We start from the raw sequence: 10582 nt of genomic DNA on the forward strand, positions 1-10582 counted from the left end.
ATTTTCCCAAGCTTTCTATAACTCTCCTACAGCCATTAAAATTTTGTTATGTGAACTTTATTTCACAATCTTGTAGTTCCAGATGACCAAGGTTAGAATCCCTTACTTTATGTTGGGGATATTCAACACAGAGCCTTAATGTCTTGGATACAAAATGAAATCAATTGGAACACTCAAGCTAAAGTGTATAGGAATTCGGAGTTAGACATTCCCCTATTTCTAAGGCCTAAAGATAAGGATCCTCAAACTCTCTATTATAACTAGTTAAGAATAGCCCCCTCTAAATCAAGTAGCGAGATCATCTATCCAATGAGGAAGGAAGAATTTGATGCATATGAATAGATGGTGAATATTGAACTACCCGAGGCTAGAAATGCCATACATTGACACTTGAACAATTTATCTAGGGAGATGAGAAAGAGAGAACAACATTCTTCTCTCAATTTTGCTATGGAAACCCAACATGCTCCTTGGTACATTTATTTGGAGAGAGAGAGAGAGAGAGAGAGAGAGAGAGAGAGAGAGAGAGAGAGAGAGCGAGAGAGAGAGAGAGAGAGAGAGAGAGAGAGAGAGATTTTGGATTCCATTAACTTTTTAGTCTCCATTGTTAATGTCTCCATTACTTGTAAATTCAGAATGTTTGGATAGTTTTAACATGTAGGAGGAAAAGGATAGGGGGAAGAAACATAGGAAAACAAAAGGGTTCTACTAGAGTTTTATAGAAGGAGGATCTAGATAGAAGGTAGCTACTAACTATAGGATGACAACCAAGTTAAAGAATTTCTTTACTATAGGACTAGCAAATATCTAAGCTAGGGTGAATGATGAGTCAAGTTTATAGGATGTTTTGTTTATGATTTTCTAAGTACAAAATTGAATATCTTATAGTTTTTCATAAACATGATACAATCTTTTATGTCTATAAGTTTTAATTATATGTATATTTTATGCTTATGAAACTTAAAGACAATACTATATATATATATATATATATATTAATGAATGTCATGGTAAATCTGGTATATTTCTTCTCTAGCTTTAATGGTTAGACCTCCTGCAGTTTTGTGACAGGGCTACATTAAAATAGGGAAAACTTATTACGATCTATGCCTTGGATTCATGTTTGGATTTTGTTGTCTTAACCTTTTTCAAGAAGAATAAGTCAAGCAAGGAGCACAGACTAAAGGATCAGTGGATCTTTCAAGGTGGATGAGTATTTCAGAGTTCATTATAGCTCCACTCCTTCCATCACTTTGTGGTTGTTGATTTTGTCCAAGACAATCTAGTTGTTGAATGTTCCTATATTTCTGAAGCATTGAATGTGGCTTATCTTCTTGCATAAATCATGTTCTCACCCTTGAAACTAAAAGTTGTTATGCTATGTAATGGAAGACCTAGTTTGTAGCTATTCTATTTTTCCTATTTTCCTTTAAATAAGCTAGAACTTTTTTTTCCAGGTGAGCTAGATGTATAGAGAAATTCATGTTGTAATCAAGCAGTAGAGTAAAGCATTTTGATATTCTAAATTGTGTCCATGTTTTATTGAATGAATATATGATAGGTTTTCACTTCAATCTCTAAGTTATAATTCATTCATACTTTTGTGGGGGCCCACATAGGAGGTGAATTCCTTGTTCATGTTTAAGTAGAATTTAGTTAAGTTTCCTTTGAGTTGTTAAGTACTATTGTTCCTGCAACCACTAGTAGTAGAACCATTGACTATATCTTGCAGCATGGGTTTACTTTCGAAGCATTATTTATTTACTATTATATTTTTCCTTCAAGATGAGAATTAATTTGTAAGTTCAGTTCCTAGTATAAGTTTCCTGTAGCAATTGCTTTTACCTTAGTAATGATGACTATGGAGAAGAACTAAAGCATAAAATTTGCAGTCACTATCTCAAGTTCACATTTCTAGATTGATACATAAAATGAGTCTAGCATGATGTTCTAAATAGAAACATGATGAATTTCAGCAATGAATCATTGTTTAAGGGTGTCCAATCCTTGTATTACTAGGATATTATTCTAACTAGCTATTAGATATGTAAAATGCTACTCCAAAATGTAGATAGAAAATAATGCCTAGAAGTAAATATAAAAGTGTGATCTACCAACTCCAAATTAACCAGCACCCAACTGCTACTCAACAGTATAAGAAGACACCAAATTCCAAATTGCCAACACCATAGTATCTCCCAACCACAGTGTATACTGCAATGGAGATAAAAACCAATTCTCAAAAAACTAATTGACAATACCTTAGCTATAATTTACAATGAACTTCTCAAGAACAAACCCTTATGCTTTAGCAAGGGCACAGAAAAATAGACTTTAGAAACATCACAAAGAGGACAAAGAAAAATAAGATAATCAAATAATTAGATGCTTTACTCATCAAATGGGCCCATATTTATAATCTCTAAATGGCAATAAATTTCCCAAATGAACTTCACTTAAGAAGCTTCACACACACAACATTAAAATATAATAAAGTGTCATTAATATAATTTATAAATTGCTTTTGGCTCCAAAAATTACCTTTTCCATCATATCTTAATATTTTGACACACAAGGTTATTGTTTCTTGTTCCCATGATTTAAAACTTTTTTCCCTAATTCCAATGAGTTATGATACTAAGGTGGCCAACCAACAATTCCAACAAAAATAATGACCTCAATGTATTTAGATGAATAATAATAATAATCTACCCATCTTTTGAAAACAACTAAAGAAGCATCAAAATCAAAATCTAACAATACCAAAGTGATCCTGATGATGAAAGATGATGAATAAATCTGATAGGATGACTTACTATAAATAGATGCTCCCTCCAAGATTCTTGGAGCCCAAACTAGAAGCCTAAAATGAAAACTAGGAGCATCACGCAACACTTCTAACTCAATTGAACTCATCAGAACCAACAATTTGACTTACTATTAATAGTAAGTCCCTCAAATGGAGCCAAAACACACCATAGGCTACTAAAAAACCTATAGCTCTATCTTCTCATGCATTTCATATATCTTAATGAGTTAATTTGTTTTATTTGGACATCATCTTGATTTACCTATCTTCTACTCGAATTGGTTAAAATGTCTTAAGTTTCCTAATGTAACCTTAGATATTTTATTTATACTAATCCAATGATATAACTAATTATCCTTCAACTTTTAGATTCACACTATCCATTGTGATTGCCTTTTCAAATTTGATCTTCATTGATTAATTTAAAATCATCTAAACACTATACATTATGATTTCCTTTTCATATTTGATTTCTTCATTGATAGGTTAAAAATCTTCTAAACACTATATTATAGTCACTATTTTCCATTTAGTGATTATCAATTTTTTAGGTCTCCTTCCCTCATTGATCAACCCGTACCTTTACCAAAGAAGTTGTGGCAAATGCTTACGTAGTTCTCACCGATCAATGGTATGGATAGTCATATGAGTTGCTATGTATACTATAGATTTCCATCAATTATAGGCATATAGTCCTCCATATAATTCTCAATATCTACCTTATCTCTAAATGTAATCTCCAATAGTTAATTTTGATTATGTACTAATAGTTTTCCAATGCTAATAATCTCCTCATTTGGCATTAATTGAAATACCTTTGAAATCACTAAGCTTTGAACTCCCTCTAATTTAATAATCACTATTATATCTTCCACTAACATTGATCGTCTTCTATCCTCATTTTATTTTTATCTTCTGAACTTCTCCTTTTTTATCTATGAACTTATCCTATCTAATCTTTGAAATTCTCCAGTATGATCTCTAAAATTCTCCCAAATTTGATTGGTTAGTCAGCTTAATACCTTGGTAATAAAGGATTGGACATCCTTTCATAGTGACTCCATGATTAGATAGAATCATGTGTTTTTGTAAAATAACATACTGACTTCATTTTATTTTGTCAACTTGGGAGCATAAACTTGAGAGGGTAGCTACAAAGTATATGTTCTAATTCTTCTTTAAGTCATTACAAATAAAACAAAATAAATATTGAAGGAGACTTAAGCTAGAAACTAAAACATCTTAACTTGGAGCTTAAAGTAATATTGCGGATAATAAAGCTATCTATTCACCTATGTTGTAGGAATAGTTCATTGATTTTATTATCAATGGTTGTAGGAAAAATAGAATTTTCCTTGCAAAGAAAAAAAAGGAAATGAAATCTATTCTAATAGAGTAGTTCACTCACTAAGTGGGTCCCCTTGGATGAGTGAACAAAAAAGACAATCAATACAGAAGATGTAAACTTGAACTTTGTATTCTATTCATTCATGGTAAGAGATTACATCTAGTTAAAAACAAGATCACACATTGTTTTTATGAAAATCAATATATTCTATCTTTCTCCCAAAAACATCTTCTCATTGCTACATACTACATTACTTAAAGAGAAACTACAATAACTTCCTAATTCTATGATCACTCCATCAATGAGGATCAATTAGAAATTCATAAAGTTTGCAATAGAAATATCGTTAACCACTATTAAATCCTCCAAGAATATAGTAGGTTGAGGGAGTTATATTCGTATGCTACCATAACAGAAAACAAACAATAACTTGCTCATTTGTAGTAGTTCAACAATCTAGTTGGTTGACTTAGTCTGAGGTGTTGACTTTGAATACATGTGGCAAGTACCTAAACATTGAATCGATACAACTTCCGCATACATATATTCATTTCATCATCAATGTAATAAAAAGGTGTAATTTTCAAACTATAACTCTTTGCAAATCCTATGGTTATAGGAAGGAATCTACCTAAAACATAGGATGGATGAGGAAATATTTATCATCATTTAACATTCCTTCATTATACCATAGAAGTCCATGGATTCAATAAAATATAGCATATTTGATCTATCTATACTTCTACTTCATGTATTAACATATAGATAACATATTATTAAAAACATAAGTTCATTTTCTTAAAACCATATAGTCATAACTATTTCTACAAGATGACTATCTATAAAAAAGATAAAAAGGATCTCAAAATAATGGCCTTTTGGAGGCCCATAATTACCCCCAAATAAGCTATTGTTGGTCCCCATCAACCATGAAGTTCCTAATTTGGGCCCAAATTCTCCAATCACTAGGTGTCCTTTCTCCGGGCCCATTCTAAACATAGTTGAAGTACCCATAATTTTCCTTGATCACTCTCTAGCACTAAACTTTAGTTGTCATATCATGATCCTCTACATTGTCATTTATTGCTAGTAGTGGTTGAAGGAGAATGGGAGGTTGATACCTTAATGGAACCACATGTTTGCACTAATTTCTCCCCAAATCAATATACCATGGAATCTTAATAGTAGCAAGAGTCAAATTTTGAGGAGAGTGGGGTTCTCTTATCTTTAGGTCATGTAGCATCCATCTCCACCATTTCCTTGAAGAAACAATTGATGTCTCAATATCTTGCGATGAGTGTTGTTCCTAGTCTACAAAGGCTTATTCTCTAACTAAATATACTTTACCTGCTCTAGTAGAATTTCCTAGAATAGAAATCCAATCCCAAAATGTCCATCTAGAGTGTTTAACTTCTAGTCTCATGAGCAGTGGTGCTATCATTTCACTATCCTTGTAAGGTGTTTCTTGATGTTCCCTACTTATCTCATTTTGTATTCACAAAATCACTACTCTTAACTATACATCCCCTACATACATGAGTGAGTTCCACTCTGTGTCATTAGGTACTACTAGATTATGAAGATACAATTCACACAATAAATTTTTCAAAGGCATGGGAATAGATTGGAATACATCATAAAACTCATGTGGAGTAGAAATTTAGGGATTAAGACCTTCCATAATTCTAATCAATTAAAAAATTTCAAGCTACTCTTTGAGAAGCAATGCATACACTAGTGATGGTGACCTGCATTCTATTAATTTATGAATCAATCTTATAATTTGTTCAATTCTCCTTTTCAAAACTTCATTCCAATTTGATCTTTGTTTTAACTGATAAATTTGTTCATTAATAACATGTTTCAATTTTTATTTTTGTAGCTTCCATTGAGCTATTTCCCATAATAAAGGTTGAAACAAATTAATAGCTATAGACAAAGGTATATATAGATTGCGTGGTGGCAATGGTTCTTGGTAAAAAATGTCTATCCATTAAAATTCCAAATGGGGAGTTTTATTGACACTCTATGGTGTGGAGCATTCTCCTTCTCATATGACAACTATTTTCACCACATTCTCTTCCTTATTGGATTTAGTAGCTATTGTAGCTAATGTATCTAGCTCATCTTGATCAATTTTTTTTATTACTTCCTCAACAATTTCTTGTCTAAATTCTAAGTAGTCCTCCAAAGGAAAATCTACAAAATTTTCACCAATATGATGCATATTAGGGCTCCTCTCAAACTCCTTGGATACTTTAGGCTCACCAAACTCCTTATCACTATCAATAAGCACATAGTCAAAAGTATAGTCAACTTTAGGATGTGGATTCTAGGATTTGTACTCATTCTGAATGGCTATGTTTTGTTGCAATTTTTCCTCTAGAGAGGACTCCTTTTCAAATTTAGAAAACTTAGGCTTAACTATTGGAATAGAGGTTTTAGGAACACCATTCCCCTCATAAATTCTTGTGCTTTTCCTTGTGGGTGGTGTAGACAAGCCTAGAGGATTCTTTTGTTTCCTCTTGCTTACAAGTATTTCCACATAATGAAATGCAAGGTAGGAGAATTTCCAAAGGAGATGTCCTAGCCCCCAAAAAATAACCACACAATGGAAACACAATAGAAATGCAACACAAATGCAAGATCTAATACCAAATAACAACTCTTTATCCATTAAATCACTATTTACATGCAATATGTCAATTTGTAAGGCCTTCCTAGTTATGGCCAAATACAATAGCAATTACAGTAATAGTTCTTTAAGATCCCTCAAGACCCAATCCAAACCCTAGCTAGTCCATATCCACACTTTGGTAGAAACCTCCAAGGAAGATCTAAACTTGTGCTCGCAAGCCCACCCAGCAATCTCCTTGTTTCTAAATTGTAGCCACTAGCTCTTCTCACAAACTCACAACACCACAATCCTACTGTAAATTCCCTCACATTTAATGCTCTATCCATAGAATCATTAAAACTCACTCCTCTACTTCCTCCTTCTCCTCCTTCTCTCCAAGCATCCTCCTTTAATTAATTAATTATTTTGTTTTATTTTTTCTAATGCAAGATGCTCCTGCATCACCACTGTAGGTGCTTCAGGAGGTTTTTCTAAATCTTCCTCCTCTTGTGAGTATATAGTTTTATTAATGTTACTCTCATCATCTAGTTATTTTTCTAACTTCTTTTCTTCAAGTTTCATAGCTTTAGCTTTACCTTCCTTAATGGTAGACCTAATCTTAGTAGATGATGGGGTCTTAGGAGCACTAGGAACTTCTCTAGTTTTGCTTCTCTTTTTGCTAGCAATGGAGGCTTTAGCTTTGTTAATCCTCTTCTTAGTTGGTCTAGAACTAGAGTAAGAGGCTTCAAGAACATTTTTAGTTCTAGGAACAACCTTACAGAAACTAGTAGATGTCCTTTCCCTTTGTCTAACATGCTGGCCTCTAGGGTCGACCAACCTAGGTTCTACCTCATTTAGCTACAACAACTCTTCCCATGTCCTAATTGATTTCTTATTCAACTCACTTTCTACAATTAATTTTATCAAGAAATGGTGAGAGATAAACTGATCCTTTCCTAATTGTACTAAAGAAGCTTTCTTCTTAACAATGTTAAATAGGAAATTTGGAAGGTTTATCTGTCTACAATCATGTCATAGATGAGCTAAAATCTTGAAATTTAGGGCACATAGGTATGTGTAACAACATTTTCAAGTGAAGTATTGGATGATAAAAATTTCTGGCTAGATAAACTCCATCCGAAAGGATAATCTAGAAGTACCTTGCTTCTTGTCAAATTCTAGTGGAGGGTCTTGGTGTACACTGAACTATGCCCTAGCTAATCATAGGTCAAAATATTTTTCCCAATTTTCTCCTTCTTGGGGTATCCCAATGGCCTCGGCTACCACCTCTTCTATGAACTCAATTATTAGGCCCTCAACTATTGCAATGCCATCCTTTCAGGTACTCATGAATTGAAGATCAACCTCTTCATCAAATCTTTTTAGACTAAGACAATAATCCAACCATCCCCTTCTTCTGAACATATCACAACTGACTGCATCACCTAGAAGAATCCATTAATCGACTAGATCATTCCTTTGGAGACCTCCACCCATTGTTGGCTTTAGCAAAATTTTGGCAAAATCATGATGTTTTAGAACTTGGTGAATCAAAGTTTGCAAAATTATGACACTAGATATCTCAAAAGAAAAAAAAATGGAAACTACTTGGGGAGTTTTAATGTACAATATCTCATAATATCCTTCTTGCATCAACTTTCATAATTTCCACTCATGTACATGTCCGTCACATGAACACATTGCTAATTATAATTTAAAATTTAAGCAAATGATTTTAATGTCCTTAATTTCATAATGACACAATCATAGAAGGACAAGTCATCAACATGTACATTAGTCATTTCAATTACTTCTAGTCATCTCAATTAACTTTTAAAGTTTAAATGGGATATGAAATTGATTTGAAAAAAAATATTTAAATATTTCCCTCCCCCCAACTATGAAAAGGCATGGGTTCCACCAGGCCAAGATATGCAAGAGTGAATGATTATAAATAATATCAATTCCTAACAAAGCATGAATAAAATAGAATGTATGCAAAGTTATGTGGTATGTACCTGGCAATTATTGGAGGAATGATGTTTTGGAAAAGATCCTTAAAATTGACAAAGTGATGAGATGGAATGGTAAGATGGGAAAGAGAGAAGGTGAAGTAGAGTGGATGGTGAAGAAAGTGTTTATTATGAATCCCTTAAACAAAATCAATAAGTAGTAGGAGTCAAGGTAGGAGACCCAAACTCTTTGGCTATAGGAACAAGGATATCCTCATTGTGCTAAGACTACTATAGGAACTCCTCATGGCTAACTAGTTTATTGTAAAGCTTGAGGTGATGACTATTGACAAGTAACTTAAATTAGATAGGATCAATGGTAGACATCTAAACTACACAATTTGGAAAGACAACAACAATCTCATATGATCTTAACCAGTGTGTTTGAAACTTCCCTAGATTGTGCTAGTATTTGGAGTCATAAATGAGTGTACAATCTTCTACAACAAACATTTTATCTTTAGGCAACCTATCATGCCAATTTTTCCACTAGTGTTGAATGAGTTTAGTGTTAATCAATGCAGATTTCCTTCATTCATCAAAACTATTTAAACTTAGGATTCAGTCTTATTGTGAAAATGTGAGTTCCATACTGAGCTCCAAGGCAATCCTTAATGTTTTATATTCAAACTCCATAGGCATTACAACTAACCTACCCTAGACAAGCTCAAAAGGAGTAAAAACTATGGCAGATTTTTAGGTGGTTCTATAAGCCCAAAGAGCTTCCAGAAGGCATGTGGCCTAATCCTTCTTATGGAGTGTTATTTTCTTGGTGACGATGGATTCTAGGTCCATATTAGTAACTTCTACTTGACCATTAACCTATGGATGATAAGGTGATGGTTTACCATGTCAAATAGTATACTCCTACATAAGAGGAGTTATCAAATTTGATGTAAATTGAGCCCCTTTATCAGATGTCAACTCCCTAGGGACTCCAAACCATGTAAAGATGAATTAATACAAGAACTTGGCCATGTTGGTATTCCTTGGGTATTTCATGGGTTTAGCTTATGCCCATTTGGTTACATAGTTAGTGTAAACATGAATATAGGACTTGCCTTGTGAAGAAGGTTTAATAGGTCCTACAAAGTCAATCACCCATTTTTCAAAGGGTGAAACAACTAATTTAGGTTGTAGGGACACTTGTCACATATCATTTTGTATCTAGCTACATCCTTGTGCAAACTTGGCCAATAATACCCATTTGCCAAGATTTTAAAGCTATTCATTTGGCTACAAAGTGACCTCCATAGGGCTCATCATGACATGGCCTTAAGACATCATCCTCTCTTATATACTAATGCATTACTTGATTAGGTCCAGTATAGAGCATAAATTCAACAATCCATGACTAGTTAAAGCTCTTCTCTGCAAGTGACTTTATTGCTTTGGTAGAGAAGTAAAATGGAATTTTACTTATGGTGAGGTAGTTAGCAATATCTACATATCATGGAATCTATGCTGACAAAAAAAAAGGTGTTCATCTAGAAAACTATCATTAATGGCTTTAGGATCATTAGGGACATGCAACCAAGAAAGAAAACTGACTATCATATTGGACTTGCTAGGTTTATTAACTATGGTGATATCAAATTCTTGCATGAGTAACTGTAGGAAAGTTGGCAAGATTGGAAGATTGGTTTGATGATGATATGTTACATTCATGATTGAGTTTTTCATTGATGTCAACATAGTATGTTTGATGTCTTCTGTGGTATTTGATAAAAGAACAGTGTAAAGATTAAGTTGGTACAGACGAATAGTTGAGCATGATAACCACCCAATGTTATGGG

This window comes from Cupressus sempervirens, chromosome 10 (genome assembly GCF_028749045.1).
Source record: "Cupressus sempervirens isolate cs-2001-9-10 chromosome 10, ASM2874904v1, whole genome shotgun sequence".
Lineage (NCBI taxonomy): Eukaryota > Viridiplantae > Streptophyta > Pinopsida > Cupressales > Cupressaceae > Cupressus > Cupressus sempervirens.